Here is an 18,587-nt window from a genome sequence, read left to right as displayed (position 1 = left end):
TCAAACCCACAAAAGGAGCGGGTGGCAGGCGTCCACGCGGCTCACACCATGTCCCCATCTCCTGCTGCGGGCCGGAATCGTTCAACGTGTCTCCACGTCACACGGACGCTCCTCAGCAGGTTGCACTGATCCTTTTCACAGTAAATCTGCTTTGAAAGGTAGTTGATTTTTAGTCCATACCAGTTCTGGAAATTAAGCATCCCAAAGTGAAGTTGCTCTTTCCCACCAACTTTATCTCAAACGCCGAAGGTTGGTGCCCGAGTCCACAGGAGCCCGGCGGCCCCGAGAGGTCCCGCAAGCCCCACCTCCCCGCCCGCGCGGCGCCGCGCCGCCCTGCGCGTTCTCCGCTGCTACGGCAACCTGAGGCCGGCGTCCGCGTCTCCACGGCCGCAGCACGGCCGCGAGTGACTGGCTGAGACGCCCGACGGGCGGAACAAGAGGCGTCGGCATTGGCTGAGGCCGCGACAGTTGGCGGCCTGAAGGAGGATTTGACTGGAGCACCAACGGTGCTGCTGGCAGCGGTACCCCTGAGACTGAGGGGACAGGGCGCGAGGTGGGGGCTAGGAGGACAGGCCCCCGAGCCAGAGCAGCGTGACCGCCGCAGACACGATGAGACGCGCATCGGCCTGAAGGAGGGGCCCTCCCCCGGGCGGTGAGTGAGTCGTAGACAAGCCTCCCTCCGCCGGCTCGCGGTTTCAGCAGGGTCTCCAGAGAGACGCCCGCGGGTGCTTGCGGAGCAGCCTACCGCCTCGCAGTGAGCGCTCCTCGGCAGGAGGCAGGGCAGAGGGTGCGGGCTGTCGGGCTTGCGGGAGTCACTGTGAGCCTGTCTCTCAGCAGACGGGTGATGTTGGGCGGAAGGATGCCCGGTAAGTGTCATCGACGATGCGTGATGGTCCTTTCAGGTCCCTAAAGTACTTACTCTGTTTACAGGAAGCCTGAGTGTGTCTCTCCCAGTTTGCTCCTAAACCTCTGGAGACTCCTTCATAAAACCCTTTACGGGCGTCGCTTCTCTGCCTTCCCCTTCCATGGTGCTGTTCTGACGTTGCCTCTGCTTCTCTGCTCTACGTGGGTGAGCCTGTCCAGTTCCATGCCTCCAGGCAACACATGTCTACTGATTCCTTGAAAACCTCCACCTTCAGCCTAGGCTGCTCCACTCGCGCCAGACCCCAAAACCCAGCTGTGTGAGTTAGCTCCACACGTGTGCAGGCTTAAACATCATCTTCCCGGTTCCCACGGAGTGTCTCGCCTTTGGATTCCTTATCTGGGGAACCAAGACACCAAACCCACATTTGGACAATTGACATTTACTGCCTCTGCTTCATTTCCACCAGTTATGAAGGCGGTGCCTTCTTCATAGCTGGCAAATCAGTTCCCACCTCACTGTCGCCCTTCTTGCATTATCATTTCCACCAGTATTTTCGTTTAATTCAACAAGGGTCCACCTTTCCCGACTGTCCCTATCTCATCCGTTTTTCATCTATTGTTAGATTGATGTTTCTTTAAAAACATATAAGGGCATTTCACTTCCTGCCGAGACTGCCTGTCATGCCATCCAGACTTCCTGGTTAGGCCTTCGCTCAGCAGTTCTGCCTTTGTTCCTAGAACAGCTGCCTCTTTCCGGTGTGTGCTGATTGACCTGCTGCTCTCTGCCTGCCGTGGACTCCACTTCTGTGCCTTCCCCAACCCTGCTATCACTCCCCAGTCACTCTGTGTGTGTCATGCGTCTGCTTCATCCTCTAGACACACACTCGGAGGGCAGAGGCAAGGTCTGTCCTACTCACCATTTGTCATATCTGTCAGAGTACCCTGCGTGTAGCAGGGGCTCGATAAATACTGGTTAAACGAGTGATTCTCTAAAAGGAGAAGTTACTGTTTTTCATGGCATCCAGTAAAGCTTTTACCTGTGAAAGATGAATGCTGAATTTACAGGTTTTACTTTGATTTCAAGATCCTTGGTGTTGAAAACTACTTCAATTCTCAATCTATATTTCATGCTATAATCATATTAATGGTAGCTGCTGTTATATGACATAAATTTAACATGGAAAACAGAGAGTACAGCGTAGTTTGCAAGAGATGGGCTTTTTTAAAAATATAAATTTATTTATCTTAATTGGAGGCTAATTACTTTACAATATTGTATTGGTTTTGCCGTACATCAACATGAATCTGCCACGGGTGTACATGTGTTCCCCATCCTGAACCCCACTCCCACCTCCCTCCCTGTACCATCCCTCTGGGTCATCCCTGTGCACCAGCCCCAAGCATCCTGTAGCCTGCATCAAACCTGGACTGGCGATTCATTTCATATATGATACACAAAAATAAACTCAAAATGGATTAAAGATCTAAACATAAGACCAGAAACTCTATAAAACTCCTAGAGGAGAACATAGGCAAAACACTCTCTGACATAAATCACAGTAGGATCCTCTATGACCCACCTCCCAGAATATTGGAAATAAAAGCAAAAGTAAACAAATGGGACCTAATTAAAATTAAAAGCTTCTGCACCAAAGGAAACTATAAGCAAGGTGAAAAGACAGCCTTCAGAATGGGAGAAAATAATAGCAAATGAAGCAACTGACAAACAACTAATCTCAAAAATATGCAAGCAACTCCTGCCACTTAATTCCAGAAAAATAAACGACCCAGTCAAAAAATAGGCCAAAGAACTAAACAGACATTTCTCCAAAGAAGACATACAGATGGCTAACAAAAACATGAAAAGAAATGGACTTTGAATCAGATATATTCAAACCCAGGTAATATGGCTTTGAATCCTGGCTCCAACCATTTGGCTTTGTGACCCCTTGTCTATGGCTTCTTTATCTGTGCAATGGGATAATAATAACACTCACCTCATAGGGTTATTTTAAAGACTAAATGACTTGATATAACCTATATCAAGTGCATAGTGCCTTAGCTTAATAATTTTTCACATGGGTAAAAAATGGAAGCACTCACTGCTATATAGCAGAGGTAGCTCAGCCTGCTACTCTGTGACAACCTAGAGGGGTGGGAGGGAATGGAGAGTGGGAGTGAGGCAGGTTCAGGAAGGAGGGGACACATGTATACTTATGGCTGATTCACGTTGTTGTATGGCAGAAATCAACACAACTGTAAAGCAATTATCCTCCAGTTAAATTTTTTTTTAAATTAGAAACATTCACAAGGATGTTTGTAGCTGCTTTAGTCACAATTACCAGATATCTGCAAACAAAAGATGTCCTTCAGAGAGGGAATGGATAAATTTATTGTGGTGCATCCAGACAATGGAATACTATTCATAGCTAAAAAGAAATTCAGGGACTTCCATGATCTGTTGGTTAAGAGTGTGCTTGCCAGTGCAGGGGACATGGGTTCAGTCCTTGGTGGGAGACGATCCCACATGCCTCGGAGTGACTAAGCCTGCACACCATAACTACTGAAGCCGGGCGCCTAGAGCCCATGCTCAGGAACAAGAGAAGTTACCACAACTAGAAGCTTGCCCACACAACTGGAGAGTAGCCCCCACTCACCACAACTAGAGAACGCTCTCGCATAGCAACAAAGACCCAGTACAGGCAAAATAAAAAGAAATAACTATTAAGCCATGAAAAGGCACAGAGGAACCTTCAATGCATATTACTAAGAAGAGTAAGAAGCCAATCTGAAAAGGCTATATACTGTATGATTCCAACTATATGACATTCTGGAAAAGGCAAAACTATGGGCACAGTGAAAAGATAATTGGTTAGCAGGGGTTAGCAGGGGGTGGGGTGGAAGAAACAGGTAGAGCACAGAAGATTTTTAGGGTAGATTTTTACATACTCTGTATGACATCATAATGGTGGATACATGCATTATGTCCAAACACATAAAACGTATAACACCTAGAGTGAACTCCAAAGTAACCTGTGGACTCTGGATGATAATGATGTGTTACTGTAGGTTCATCCTTGGGGATAACTGTGCCGTCTGCGAGTAGTATTGATCGTGAGGGAGGCTATGCTAGTGTGTAGGGGGTACATGGGAAATCTCTATACCTCCCTCTCAAATTTGTGGTAGACCTAAAACTGCGCTAAAGAATAAAGTCTTTAAAGAGTAGAACAAGAAGCACTGAAGTTTGGAATTGTGAAATTTCCATGGTCAGTTCACAACAGGTAAAAATCAGCTAGTTCAGTCAAGTGCAATTTCTAGGACATCATCCTATAACCCAGTCACACCATACTGCTTGGATGTGTACATGGTGCTAAGTCATTTCAGTAGTGTCTGACACTTTGCTACCCCATGAACTGTACCTGCCAGGCTCCTGTGTCCATGGGATTCTCCAAGCAAGTATAGTGGAGTGGGTAGCCATGCCCTCCTCCTGGGGGTCTTCCTGACCCAGGGACCAATGTACATCTCTCATGTCTGCTGCACTGGCAGGCAGATTCTTTACCACTGTGCCACCTGGGAAGCTCACACACTAGACTGCACTGCTTGATCACAAACTTCTGTGTACAGCAAGAGCTCTGATACAGGTAAAGGGCTCAAGTGAGAGCTTTGTGTGCATTTGATGAAGCCAAGGTGCTCTGCCAGATAAGGATGGGGCAAAGTAAAGTATAACCAGCAAAGTCTCAAGTAGGTAAAGAAAGGCCTGGAGTGTCACCCTGCCTGTCTGAGCCAAACAGACTTTGAGGACAGTCAGAGTAAACTGCATGGAGCCCTTGAAGAGGTGGAGAGGAGATAAAAGTTTTCTGGGTGTCCAGCAGGGAGCAAAACCAAGACCCTGTGCTTTCAAAGCCCAGTTTCCCAAGGGTGGTAGCTCAGAATCTGTAGAACTCAGAGTCTCACCCCAGATGCCTGGGTTCAAATTCCAGATCCACCACTGCTGTACACAGGGCCTCTGCTGTGTTACTTAATCTTAGCACCTCAATTTCCCTGCATGTAAAATGGAGTTGTTGTGAGCCTTACATGAATCGGTAGAGACAAATTTCTTGGAACTACGGTGGGTATCATGGCATCCAGTCCCATCACTTCATGGCAAATAGATGGGGAAACAGTAGCTGACTTAATTTTTCTGGGCTCCAAAATCACTGCAGATGGTTTTTGCAGCAATGAAATTAAAAGATACTTACTCCTTGGAAGGAAAGTTATGACCAACCTAGACAGCATAGTAAAAAGCAGAGACATTACTTTGCCAACAAAGGTCCATCTAGTCAAGGCTATGGTTTTCCAGTGGTCATGTATGGATGTGAGAGTTGGACTATAAAGAAAGCTGAGAGCCAAAGAATTGATGCTTTTGAACTGTGGTGCTGGAGAAGACTCTTGAGAGTCCCTTGGACTGCAAGGAGATCCAACCAGTCCATCCTAAAGGAAATCAATCTTGGGTGTTCACTGGAAGGACTGATGTTGAAGCTGAAACTTCCAATACTTTGGCCACCTGATGCAGAGAGCTGACTCATTGGAAAAGACCTGTGATGCTGGGAAGGATTGGGGGCAGGAGGAGAAGGGGACGACAGAGGATGAGATGGCTGGATGGCATCAGCGACTCGATGGACATGAGTTTGATTGAGTAAACTCTGGGAGTTGGTAATGGACAGGGAGGCCTGGCATACTGCGGTTCATGGGGTCGCAGAGAGTCAGACACGACTGAGTGACTGCACTGAACTGAACTGATGGTGGGTATGTAGAAGTTCCATGTACATGTTGGCTCAGCAGTCCCCAACCGTTTTGGCACCAGGGACTAGTTTCATGAAAGATAATTTTTCCACAGACTGGGCAGCAGTGGGGGAGGAGCAGGAGATGGTTTCAGGATTTATGATGTCACTGCTGATCTGAGAAGAGGCGAGCTCAGGTAGTAAGGGAGTGATATATAGCGGCTGCAATACAGGTGAAGCTTGGCTAGCTCTCCCGTTGCTCACCTCCTACTGTGCAGCCCGGTTCCGGACAGGCTCCAACAGGTACTGGCCCATAGCCCGGGGGTTGGGGGCCCTGTGTTAGCTGTTTCTATTATTCTTTGCTTGGGAGAGAGAAATAAAAGATGAAAATAAAGCAGGATGTGGGGGATAGAAAGTGTCACCATGGGAACAGGTTATATGGCTTGAATTTGGAAATGATTCTTACATTTTTGAGACCTGGTCTTCCACAGGAAAGTGAACTCTACCCATACTCATATATCCGCCTGACATGTGTGATTAAAAAAAAATCATGAAAATGAGCACTGAATAAAATAGATGGTTTCTCATTTGGTAAAATGATGCTCATCCATATCTAGAGGTCAGAGTTCCCTTCATCTCAGCTGAAATCTGCAAGTCATCATAAAGGTCATGCTCTCACACCCATGAGGCCAGCTGAATTCAGAGCTTATTCAGTCTTGTATTAGGAATAGTTATAGTTGACAAGAAATCTAGCTTTATAACCCCCAAGAGAATCAAAACAACAAAATGACCATCAAATGGCACATATCTAAACAAGAGACTTAAAAACCCTTCTACAAAAATTGAAATAAAAGCAAGAGGCAGACTGGATAACGCACAGCAGCCTTAACATTGATCCTGGGCCATCAGGAAAAAGTCACACAATATTTAGTGTATTTTGCATAAATGACAGGGAGTTGTTAATTGATTTGAGAAAAATGTATCTGAAGTAATATTTTATTATTAAGGTGATAATCATTTACCTGGAAAATTCACTTAGGCAAATAGCAGGATAAATGCAGCCAAAAGGAAGAGTTAGTATAGTTAATAAGGAGGGCCCTGCCTGGCCTTAAGTTCCTGCTCATCCACCAGGGACTTACAGCTCTGTGATTCCAAGAAATTACTTAACCTCTGTGGGCCTCAGTTCTTTCATCTGTGAAATGGGGACAGTACAGGTAGTTGCCTTATAGCTTTGTTAGAATTATATTAATATTGGTTAATGTATGGAAGCAGAATGGTCCTGGCACAGGGCAAGCCCCCATAAAGATTTGCTTTTATTGTTGTTACTGTTACCAGATATGAGATATTGGCCAAGTTGCTGAAACTCAGTCAGTGCCATCATCTGTGAGCTGGAGATACAACCTAGCCTCATCCCAGGGTTGTGTAAGGATTAAATGAATACAGCAAAGTGCCTGTAATAGTAAATCCAAACTAACATCAGAAGTAACAAATTAAAATGAAGACTATTTGTGGCATTAAAAACAGTGGTTTGTTTTTTTTTTTTCATTTTGTGTCAGTGTTTGTCATTTGTGAACCAAAGTCAGTGAATACAGGTAAATGACTTCAAATAAGCATGACAAGCTCTTCAAGCTGATGTAGTAGTAATATTACCAATAATAGTATTTAGAAAAACTGTCATAACAACAACTGAGCTAGCTACCGACAGCTTCTCTAGTTTCGTTTTGTTTTGGGCCCTACCGTGCAGCACACGGTAATCTTAGTTTCCAAACCAGGTATCGAACTTGGACCAACAGCAGTGTAAGCGCTAATCTTTGGACCAGGGAAATCCCCTAGACAATTTTAAAAGAGTTTATTTTTATTTAATCCCGACCACCATCTTATAATGGGGATATTATTGTTTCTGTTTTCTTGTAAATGAGGAAACTAATCATCAGAGAGGCCCAGGGAGTTTCTGAGGTCACTCAGCGGGCAAGTAGACACCAGGTCTCCTGCACCACCGCTGCATCCCAGTCATGTAGCAAGAAGACTTCACTGCCCCAAGCCTGTTAGCACTCATCAGCGGAGACCACGGCATTCACACGACGTGCGTATGCGTGTGCGTGGGCTACGCTTGACATCAATGCCAATACACATCTTTCCTGTAGGAAGTGTTACCGTCCCATTCGTGTATGTTTGAGGCAGCTCCTATTTAACACTATTTTGTGGCTTCCATGTGTTTTTAAAGAGACTTTGGTAAAACCAACATTCTAGAACTAGACGCTGGTCAGCTAGGGCAGGCATGTCCTTTGCGAGAGTTTTTTCATGATCTTTATTCTCCGTCTATAGACAGCGGTCCTCCAGTTATACCTGGGGCTTCCCAGTCACTTTCACTGGGGATTTGTCTGTGCATTCGTTCATTCCGCAATCATTGATTGAGCGCTTCCATTTTGTTATAAACCAGCAGCGCTGTGCTGGGTGCTGTGGGTGAGCAAACTCTCTGTCACTCACATCCCTGACTAGTATATAGTAAACTCAAGGAGCCAGATATGCATCTTTATTGAATTATTGCTGGAATCTGCCTCTTTGTTAAGAGCTTCAAGGCATGGAGATAAGAGAAAATTCCCTTGAGATGGATGAGCCTTCCAGGTCTTTTAGCACTAATCTGACCCTTCAGTCCAGGAAAAATGCGTCTGGGCCCAGGTCTGAGTGGAGCTATTGGGAGCTGAGGCTTCATCTCATAGGACACTCCTTATGTTTTGTTTTTATGCTGAGAGAAACGGGAAGCCCATGAAGGCTCAATTGGTCAATTTTATACCAAAAAAAAAAAAATGCTTTTGATGCTATGCAGAGAACAGCCTTGTTGTTGGGAAGAGAGAGAAACTGGAGGTTGAAAGTCCGTTTAAGAAGTGGTTCCTGCAGTTCAGAAACCGGGGGGTTCCTGCAGGGGGCGGTGATGCGGATGAGGGTATAAGCGGTGAGGATGCAGCGACGCAGGCAGACAGGAGCCACACTGAGTAGAAAGGTAGACTAATGAGTGAGGGCCTGAGGAAGAGGAAGTGTCATTCTCCCCAGGTTCATGCCCAAGGGCTGCTCTTGATTTGAGGCTATTTGAGTCTTCTGTTTCAAGTGTTGGCTATAGCCCAGGAGGTCAGCATCAGCTGTCCAGCCCAGCTCATCTGCTCCCTGTTATCCCCAACCCCACCCCACCCACCACCCCATGCTCCAGACCCATCACACACAGCTTTCCAGAGCTCTTTCATCAGCCCCCACTGGGCTTTCTTTCCCTTAAACCCATTCAATTTATAACCTCCTTGGGAAACTAATTTTCTCTGCTTTTTGACATTTCTAGTGTTCCTATTTACTTCCATGCATTAGGCTGAACCATAAGAAATTGTTCTTTTTTTTTTAAGGCCCAAATATCAGCAGTTGCACCCCACTCCAGTACTCTTGCCTGGAGAATCCCATGGGCGGAGGAGCTTAGTAGGCTACAGTCCACGGGTCGCAAAGAGTCGGACACGACTGAGCGACTTTGCTTTCACTTTCATGTTGCTTAGCCTCCACATTCCTGATTGCCTGCACATGCTGAGTTATGGACAGATGCTTTTGAAGCCTCCAGTAGTGTCTTGTGCACAGAGCACAAAAAATTAAATATGCACTTAATAAGGAAATATGATTAGATGAAGCAATTTTATTTTGTGGCTCAGAAAGTAATTCAGTGCTGCCGTTTGTTATGGACATCGATGTGTTCATCTGGTATTCTCTTTATTCTTTGAGGGTCTGGTTGGTTGGGCTGAATGCATACTCACTTATTATCATGATTTATTTCCATGAAGGCTGACTTTGTGGGGGAATGCATTTTTTTTTTCACCATGTCTTATTCAATACAGTAGCCTCAGTGTCTGCCATATAAAAAGAGATCAAAAATTGTTTCCTGAAGGAATGAATGAATATCATTGTCACCTTTCTCTGTCACACAGTATCAGAATTGAATGTAATCTTACTATGTTTGGAGGTCAGTGAATAAAGAGAAATTTGACGTGCTGCTTTAGTTGTTTTTATCAACTGGTTAATATAAAGTCTTTCTTCAAACCACCTGGACCTTTTTCCCTTTACAGTGTCACTACTTAGTACATGGGTCTCAGGCTCACTTTCTCTAACAGAGGCATCCTCTGCACTGTGTCCCAAGTAGGCCTGTGTGAGCAGCCACACAGGCCTGAGCACCGGCACAAATGCCACGCAGGGGCAGTTGAGGGGACCCGTAGGAGCTCTGTCCCATCTGTAGCATTGTCCTTTGTCACAAAAGGCTTACTAATAAAATGGGAAATAGGAAAATGACACTGATGTCTGCTGTCATATATTCCTGTTAACTTTTTAAAAATTGGGGTATAATTGCTTTACAATGTTGCGTTAGTTCCTACTGTTCAATAAAGTGAATCGGCTGTATATACACATATATGCCCTCCCTCTTGGACCTCCCATTTGCCCCATCCCGCCTCCAGGTCCTCACAGAGCAGCGAGCTGAGCTCCCTGTGCTTACAGCAGCTTCCCACTAGCCAGCTAATTTACTCATGGCGGTGTATATATGAAACAGCACTCTCAGCCCACCTTGGGTTAGATTCACCAGAAGAAGATGAAAGCAGACACTTAGAGTCGTGTCTAACCTATGATGTTGTTTAGTCGCTCGGTCGTGTCCAATTCTTTTGCTCCTACCCCACAGAGGGTAGCCTGCCAGGCCCCACTGTCCCTGGGGTTCTCCAGGCACGAACACTGGAGTGGGCTGCCGTGCCCTCCTCCAGGGGATCTTCCCGACCCAGGGGTGGACCCCGTGTCTCCTGAACTGGAAGATTCTTTCCTGCTGAGCCGTCTAACCTCTAGCAGTTGCACAGTAAACATTCGGAGGAATGAGCGGGAGGTAGTCGGGATGTTCTTCTTATTTTTGGTTCTTTTATCCCCCAGGCGCTTGTTTAAACAGAAAGCAGAAGGTTGTTTAAAGAACAAACTGTGCTAGGGAAGCTGTCAAGCCTGCTGACCCGGGAGCAAGGCCCTGACAATACTTGCCTTTCACTGACGCCACTTCGGCCAATGGCAGTTCTGTTATAACTGCACCTTTGGCACCGTGTGATGGTTAAAACTCACCACCTAGCTAGTTCTCCTGAGCGAACCTGGATGAATAGGTGCATGTTTGTAAGCACACCAAAGTCCAGGAGGCGAAGTTATGCAAGCATTGTTTGTTATATGTCAACCTTTGCTCTCATCTAAGGGCCAATGTCAACAAATTCTCCTTTTCCGTCTCCCTCTGAGTTGCCTTTAATATTTAGACCCTGAAGGTGAGCTGGACTTTGTTCTGCTTCTCTTCCTAAAAGTGCCTTATGGCCTCAGCCACATTTTCCCTCTCTGAGCCTCTGTTTCTTCCTGTGTCCGACGAAAGGCACTGAATCCTGATTGGCACCAGGGGACCTATAGGTCTGTTTTGCTTGTCCTAGACCGGTGTCTTGTTTTGCTTCATTTAAACAATATATTTATTTTATTTACTTGGCTGCTGGGTCTTAGTTGCAGCATACGAATCCTTAGTTGTGGTATGTGGAATCTAGTCCCCTGACCACGGGTCGAATCTGGGCCCCCTGCACTGGAAACATGGAGTCTTAGCCACTGGACAGGCCCCTGTTCTGCTTCATTTTTAATGTGCTTTTGAAACCCTTTAAGGAGGACGTACCTTCTCAGGCCTCGCTGAAGCTCTGCTGCTCGGTCATCTACTCTGCAGGTGTCATTCATTTAAAGGTGTTCCTGAGCCTGGAAGGGGAAGGTGCCATACCCCTGATACTACATGTTCCAGGAGGGCCTTGTGATAACTGTCTGTTCGGCCAACTCCACCCATATTTCCCACTGAGGAACCATAACAATATGATACAAGAATCAAGCCCACAGTTTAGAGACTCCCTTTGTGAGCTACAGTAGGTAGGAACAAGTCCTATTTCTTAACAGTTCTTTTGCTTTTTGATCACTATTAACATTTCTGGGTGTGTTTTATTTTCCGGTGGTTTGTCCAACATAACCTGATGCTTTCTGTGTAGTATTTATAATTTTCTAAAGACCAAGCTCCTATATCTGTGAGGTTAAGTATAATTATTCTTTGTAAAAAGAAATGCATTGTCTATTCTCAGAGCACTTTACTAAAATAAACTGCTCAAGTGGCCAATACACTGGTTTTTCTTGACTGTGCCACTTGGCTTGTGGTCGGGATCTTAGTTCCCCGACCAGCGACACAGTGGAAGCATGGAGTACTAACCACTGGACCACCAGGGAAGTCTCCCAATGCACTTTTAATGTTTATTTTGAAATAACTTGAGAATTGCATAAAAGCTGCAAAAATCATACAGTGAGTTCCCATGTACCCTCCACTCAGCTTCCCCTAACGTTAGCAGCCTGTGGCACCGTGATACAGTTGTCAAGATTGAGAAAATATCATTTAACCAGTACATTTGAACACATTTTCCTTATTTTTGGTTGGTCTATGTGAATTATATCTTTTTTGAATCCTATCTTCTTTTATGGAGAAGGGAATGGTAACCCACTCCAGTATGCCTGCCTGGAGAATCTCATGGACAGAGGAGCCTGGTGGGCTACAGAGCATGGGTTCACAGAGAGCTGGACACGAGTGAGCAATTAACACACATACACATTTTAACCACTTTTTTCCCTCAAATTTTTAAAGGGACTTTAAGAAAATATGTGTATAAGTAAAGGAACTGGAGCAATGATTTCTCACTTTGCATTTCCAGCTGTTTGTGGGACTGAAAGTTCTCTGTTTTTAATACCTCCCTGAGCACAGACAGACTGCATCTTGACATCTGACATGGAGGTTAGCCGTCATTCTGTCAAGCAAAGAAAGAAAGACTTCCTGTTGTTGGCACAAGTAGTTCTAACTTCCTTTTGTTAGAGGGGTTCACTATACTTCTCAAAAATAATAAACTCTTAGTTTATTATTAGTTAGGCCAAACTCTTACTGCTGTTATGGTCTAAGTACTATTTGTTTTGTTTGTTTTTTTAAAAACTGTCCTGATAGCTCAGTTGGTAAAGATCTGCCTCCAGTGCAGGAGACCCCAGTTCGATTCCTGGGTCGGGGAGATCTGCTGGAGAAGGGATAGGCTACCCACTCCAGTATTGTAGCCTAGAGAATTCCATGAACTGTATATGTATAGTCCATGGGGTTGCAAAGAGTCAGACATGACTGAATGACTTTCACTTTCTTTCAAAAGGCAGTAAGGGCTTCCCAGGTAACTCAGCTGGTAAGGAAGCTGCCTACAATGCAGGAGATCCTGGTTCAATTCTTGGGTTGGGAAGTTCCCCTGGAGAAGGGATAGGCTACCCACTCCGGTATTCTTGGGTTTCCCTGGTGGCTCAGATGATAAAGAATCTGCCTTCAAGCGGGAGACCTGGGTTCAATCCCTGGGTTGGGACAATCCGCTGGAAGAGGGCATGGCAATCCACTCCAGTATTCTTGCCTGGAGAATCCCTATGGACAGAGGAGCCTCACGAGCTACAATTCATGGGGTCACAAAAGAGGTGGACATGACCAAGTGACTCAACACAAGCATAAAAGGCAGTAAGTAAAATGGAACAATTTACAAAGATGCAACCTAAGTGATTAGAAGGAAAAACTTCTATTTGTGGGATTTGAAGATATTTCCTGAAATGAATCAAATGAGGCCATGTAAGGATCTCTCAAGCAGTTAAAGCAACTGCGGAATAACAGAATTTCCAGGCAGAGAACCTGAAAATCATGTCACAGATATTCACCATGTTGTTCAATTAGTGGGCTTGCATTTGCACAATTTACATTAATTACAATCAATTTTACTGTGGCATGGGTATCTCTGTCATATGTGTTTGCCCTGTAAGTACTAAGTGAGGTGTGTGTCTCTGATGTCTTTCTTTTATTATTAACCCAAATTTCAGATAACAGGAGATAGGAATTACTTTTGAGAGTTTCTTTTTAAAACTGGGTTTAAAATTCAAAAATGAGTCAGAACTGTGATTATGCCCATAACTGACTAGGGCTGAGAACCCCAGACCATTTGACTATCCTATAAAGTATGGAATGCTTTGTCTCTCTGATCTGAGTTAATATTTGGGTTCCATGGCTGATAGGTACAGAGGAAAGATATGAATGTTTCTGTTCGTAGAGTAATATGCACTTGTACTATGTTGCTCGGGTTGTGTCCGACTCTTTGCAACCCAATGGACTAGCCCGTCAGGCTCCTCTGTCCATGGGATTCTCCAGGCAAGAATACTGGGGTGGGTTGCCATTTCCTTCTCCAGGGGATCTTGCTAACCCTGGGATAGAACCCACATCTCTTATGTCTCCTGCATTGGCAGGTGGAGTCTTTACCACCAGTGCCTCCTGGGAAGCCCAAATATGCACTTGTATTTTATATATAATCTTTCATTTCTATAACCCATTCCCCCTTTTAAGAAAAAAATACTAAATTTCATCTTTTCCATTTAGAATTAAAGGAAAGTCCCCATATGAATACATGTATTTGTGTAGCAAGTATTATAATCTCTGGCCTCATGTATAAAATAAATATCGGAAAATGAGTGGTTTTCTATTTTTATTTTTAGCACAGGAAACTTAAAAAAAAATGAAACTGTACACGGAATCCAGAGAAATAGGATTTTGGGGTCTCAGTAAAGAGCCCACACCCAGCCACTCTCACCCTCCCCTGGTTGTCCTAGAATTGACAATGACGGAGTTAGTCCTTTCAGGCACCACATGGAGGGCAGTGGTTTTCAGAGAGTCACCTAGCATCACTGTGAAAACAATATTGTTATTTGAAAGGAGAGACCTCAGTTACCTAGAACAGTACTAGTCAGGTGGTCTTTCAGACTAGTATGTCCACGGGAGAGAAGTACAAAATTGAGAGCAAGCATTGAGAAATATTTATGGCAATTTGACATTGCCATGCTGTCCGAGCACATGATCAGTGATGGACTTATTTTGCTGAATAAGATACGTTGCTCAGTCAGAAGTGTTGGCCCATAATAAATTGGAAATTAAAAAAAAAACAAAACAAAACAACTTTATAGATAATTTGAGAAACACTGCTCATGAGTATTATCTTATTTGTTGTTGTTCAGTCCCTAAGTTGTGTCCGACTCTTTGCTGGACTGCAGCATGCCAGGCTTCCTTGTCTTTCACTATTTCCTGGAGTTTGCGCAAACTCATGTCCACTGAGTCAGTGATGATATTGAACCATCTCATCATCGGCAGCCCTCTCCTCCTTTTGCCTTCAATCTTTCCCAGCATCAGAGTCTTTTCCAATCAGTCAGCTCTTGCATCGGGTAGCCAAAGTATTGGAGCTTCAGCTTCAACATCAGTTCTTCTAATGACTATTCAGGGTTGATTTCCTTTGGGATTGACTGGTTTGATCTCCTTGGTGTCCAAGGTACTTTCAAGAGTCTTCTCCAACATCACAATTTGAGGACTCTAATTTTCTTCCTAAAGGTTGAATAAGTCAGATCAGGGGTACCAGTCTATGGCCTGTTAGGAACTGGGCTGCACAGCAGGAGGTGAGCTGCAGACAGGCAAGTGGAAGCTTCATCTGTATTTACAACCACTCCCCATTGCTCACATTGCTGAGCTCTGTGTCCTGTCAGATCAGCAGTTGCATTAGATTCTCATGGGAGCCTGAACCCTACTGCAAAGTGTGCACGTGAGATATCTGGGTTGTGTGCTCCTTATGAGAATCTAATGCCAGATAATCTGATTCTATATTGTACCATTTAATTATTTCATTATATATCACAATCTAATAATAATGGCTTAAAACTCAACATTCAGAAAACGAAGATCATGGCATCTAGTCCCATCACTTCATGGGAAATAGATGGGGAAAAAGTGGAAACAGTGTCAGACTTTACTTTTGGGGGCTCCAAAATCGCTGCAGATGGTGACTGCAGCCATGAAATTAAAAGACGTGTACTCTTTGGAAGAAAAGTTATGACCAACCTAGATAGCATATTGAAAAGCAGAGACATTACTTTGCCAACAAAGGTCCATCTAGTCAAGGCTATGGTTTTTCCAGTGGTCAGGTATGGATGTGAGACTTGGACTGTGAAGAAAGCTGAGCGCTGAAGAATTGATGCTTTTGAACTGTGGTGTTGGAGAAGACTCTTGAGAGTCCCTTGGACTGCAAGGAGATCCAACCAGTCCATTCTGAAGGAGATCAGCCCTGGGATTTCTTTGGAGGGAATGATGCTAAAGCTGAAACTCCAGTACTTTGGCCACCTCATGCGAAGAGTTGACTCATTGGAAAAGACTCTGATTCTGGGAGGGATTGGGGGCAGGAGGAGAAGGGGACGACAGAGGATGAGATAGCTGGATGGTATCACTGCCTCAATGGAAGCGAGTCTGAGTGAACTCCGGGAGTTGGTGATGGACAGGGAGGCCTGGCGTGCTGCGGTTCGTGGGGTTGCAAAGAGTCGGACAGGACTGAGCAACTGAACTGAACTGAATAATAATGGAAATAAAGTTCATAATAAATGTAATATGCTTGAATCATCCTGAAACCATCCTCCCACCCCAGTCCATGGAAAAATTGTCTTCCACAAAATTGGTTCCTGGTGCCATAAAGGTTGGGGACTACTGGGTTAGGTCATTCCTGAGTATGTTCAATAGCATCATAGCATTACAAATACTTATCAATCCATTTGGTTTACAAGGGAGTTTTATGAAAGAGTTTTGAACTAAAGGGATAATTACATTGGTTTTCTAAAATGACTTTTATTTATTCATCCATTCGTTACTTTTTTTGTTTAATAAACATTTACCATTGCCTACCATGTGTCTGGTGAACACGGGAGGCCCAATACTGCGTCATGGCGTTGTCAGGCCATCATCATGCTTTTGGCCCAGGTCTGCAATGTAGGGAGTAGTTGCAGTGGGCTCTGAGGAGGATCACCAGACTCAGGGCTTGGGAGTCATGGGGGGCTCTAGTTCCAGAATTAGCAGTTGTTAAAAAGTAAATGCTTCCCAGGTGGCGTGGTGGTAAAGAACTCGCCGGCAATGCAGGAGATTCGGGTTCAGTCCCTGGGTTGGGAAGATACCCTGGAGGAGGAAATGGCAACCCACCCCAGTATTCTTGTCTGGAAAACCCCCCATGGACAGAATAGCCTGGCAGGCTACAGTCCATGGGGTTGCAAAGAGTCGGACATGACTAAGCAAATGAGAATACCGTGTACAAAAAGCAAATAATTTGTGAACTTTGGTAAAAATGCCTGAGCCACTTGTTACAGATTGTGGCACAAATACTTTCTGATTTCACACACTGTGCTTACCCTATGCCGTTTGTCTGGTGTGTGGGGATAAAGCGGACGTGGTCCCTGCCCACATGGGGCACAGAAACCACTGACTGGCTAGGAGTTCTGATGTCGATGAGCCCCATGAGGGGCTGAAACGGTGGAGTGGTGAGAGTGTGGGGTGAATGGGTTGCTGGGGAGTCCTCAGCAAGGAAGGGACATATGAATTGAGACTGAATGACCCAAAGAAGCCCGTGGGCAGAGGAGAAGGGAGACCTGGAAGGACTCAGAGAAGTCAGTCGGAGCAGGAGAGGTGTTAGCTTGGCAGCTGGCAGCCACAGCCCCCGCCTCTGCTCCATGTGCTCCTGAAGTCTGGCCCTTGAATCCCCATCAACCACACTGATCCGTGGGGGATGTGGACGTCTGCAGAGGCCCCATCTCCAAGGATGGTTTGTGCCCACGTATTGGCTTCAGAGTTTTGCTTCTAGCAGCCAGATTTGGGACCTTTTTCGGGAGAATTTTGTTTAAGCTACTGGAGTCTCTTTGCCCCAGTCAGCAGTGCCTGTGTCACAGAACCAAACTCAGGCCCACTGGCCCACGCACGGTAAAGCCAATCTACTGACATCTAGCTGTGGTGAGTGAAAATACTGGCTTAAAACTCAACATTCAAAAAACCAAGATCATGGCATCTTATCCCATCACTTCACAGCAAATAGATGGAGAAACAATGGAAACAGTGACAGACTTTATTTTCTTGGGCTCCAAAATTACTGCAGATGATGACTTCAGCCATGAATTTAAAAGATGCTTACTCCTTGAAAGAAAAGCTATGACAAACATAGATAGTGTATTAGAAAGCAGAGACATCACTTTGATGACAAATATCCATGTAGTCAAAGCTATGGTTTTTCCAGTAGTCATGTATGGATGTGAGAAGTGGATCATAAAGAAGGCTGAGTGCTGAAGAATTGATGCTTTCTAACTGTGGTGTTCGAGAAGACTCTTAAGGGTCCCTTGGGCAGTAAGGAGATCAAGCCAGTCAATCCTAAAGAAAATCAATCCTGAATACTCATTGGAAGGACTGATACTGAAGCTCCAATACTTTGGCCACCTGATGTGAAAAGCCCACTCATTGAAGGAGACCCTGATGCTGGGAAAAACTGAAGGCAGGAGGAGAAGGGGACGACAGAGGATGAGATAGTTGGATGACATCACCGACCCAATGGACCTGAGTTTGAGCAAACTCTGAGAGACAGTGAACGACAGGGAAGCTTGGCATGCTGCAGTCTGTGGGGTTGCAAACAGTCGGACACGACTGAGCAACTAAACGACAATAAGCTATGGTGAAGTACAGTGCAGCCTTTCCTGCAGGGCCCAGCAAGGAGTCCAAAAACCCTGAACTTCCTGATGCCTTTTAGCAAAGCATTTTTATTTTATTTATGTTTAAACTTTTAATTTTGTATCAGGATATAGCCAATTAACAAACAATATTGTGAGGTTTCAGGTGAACAGCAAAAGCCTCCATTATACATATGCATGTATCCATCCAGGCTGCCATGTAACACCCTGCAGAGGTCCACGTGCTATACAGTAGGTCCCTGTTGGTCATCCCTTTTAAATGCAGCAGTGTGTAGAGAGGCCAGGTTGGGGAGTCCGTGGATCCCAGGGTGTGAGATCAGCTCCTAC

General features: G+C 45.0%; 1 protein-coding gene across 6 annotated transcripts in view; it reads left to right on the top strand.

Annotated features, from left to right (window-relative positions):
- Window positions 1–466: 466 nt before the first annotated feature.
- The window catches only part of NEK10 (NIMA related kinase 10), a 283,289-nt gene continuing 265,168 nt past the window's right edge, over window positions 467–18,587 (top strand). For all 6 annotated transcript variants that reach the window (XM_042235756.2, XM_042235752.2, XM_060402044.1 and 3 more), the window contains exon 1: window positions 467–652. The gene's annotated coding sequence lies outside the window, so the exon portion shown is untranslated. The remainder of the gene's footprint in view (window positions 653–18,587) is intronic.

This window comes from Ovis aries, chromosome 19, assembly GCF_016772045.2.
Source record: "Ovis aries strain OAR_USU_Benz2616 breed Rambouillet chromosome 19, ARS-UI_Ramb_v3.0, whole genome shotgun sequence".
NCBI classification, from domain to species: Eukaryota; Metazoa; Chordata; class Mammalia; order Artiodactyla; family Bovidae; genus Ovis; species Ovis aries.
This window is presented reverse-complemented; position numbering and strand designations above follow the sequence as displayed.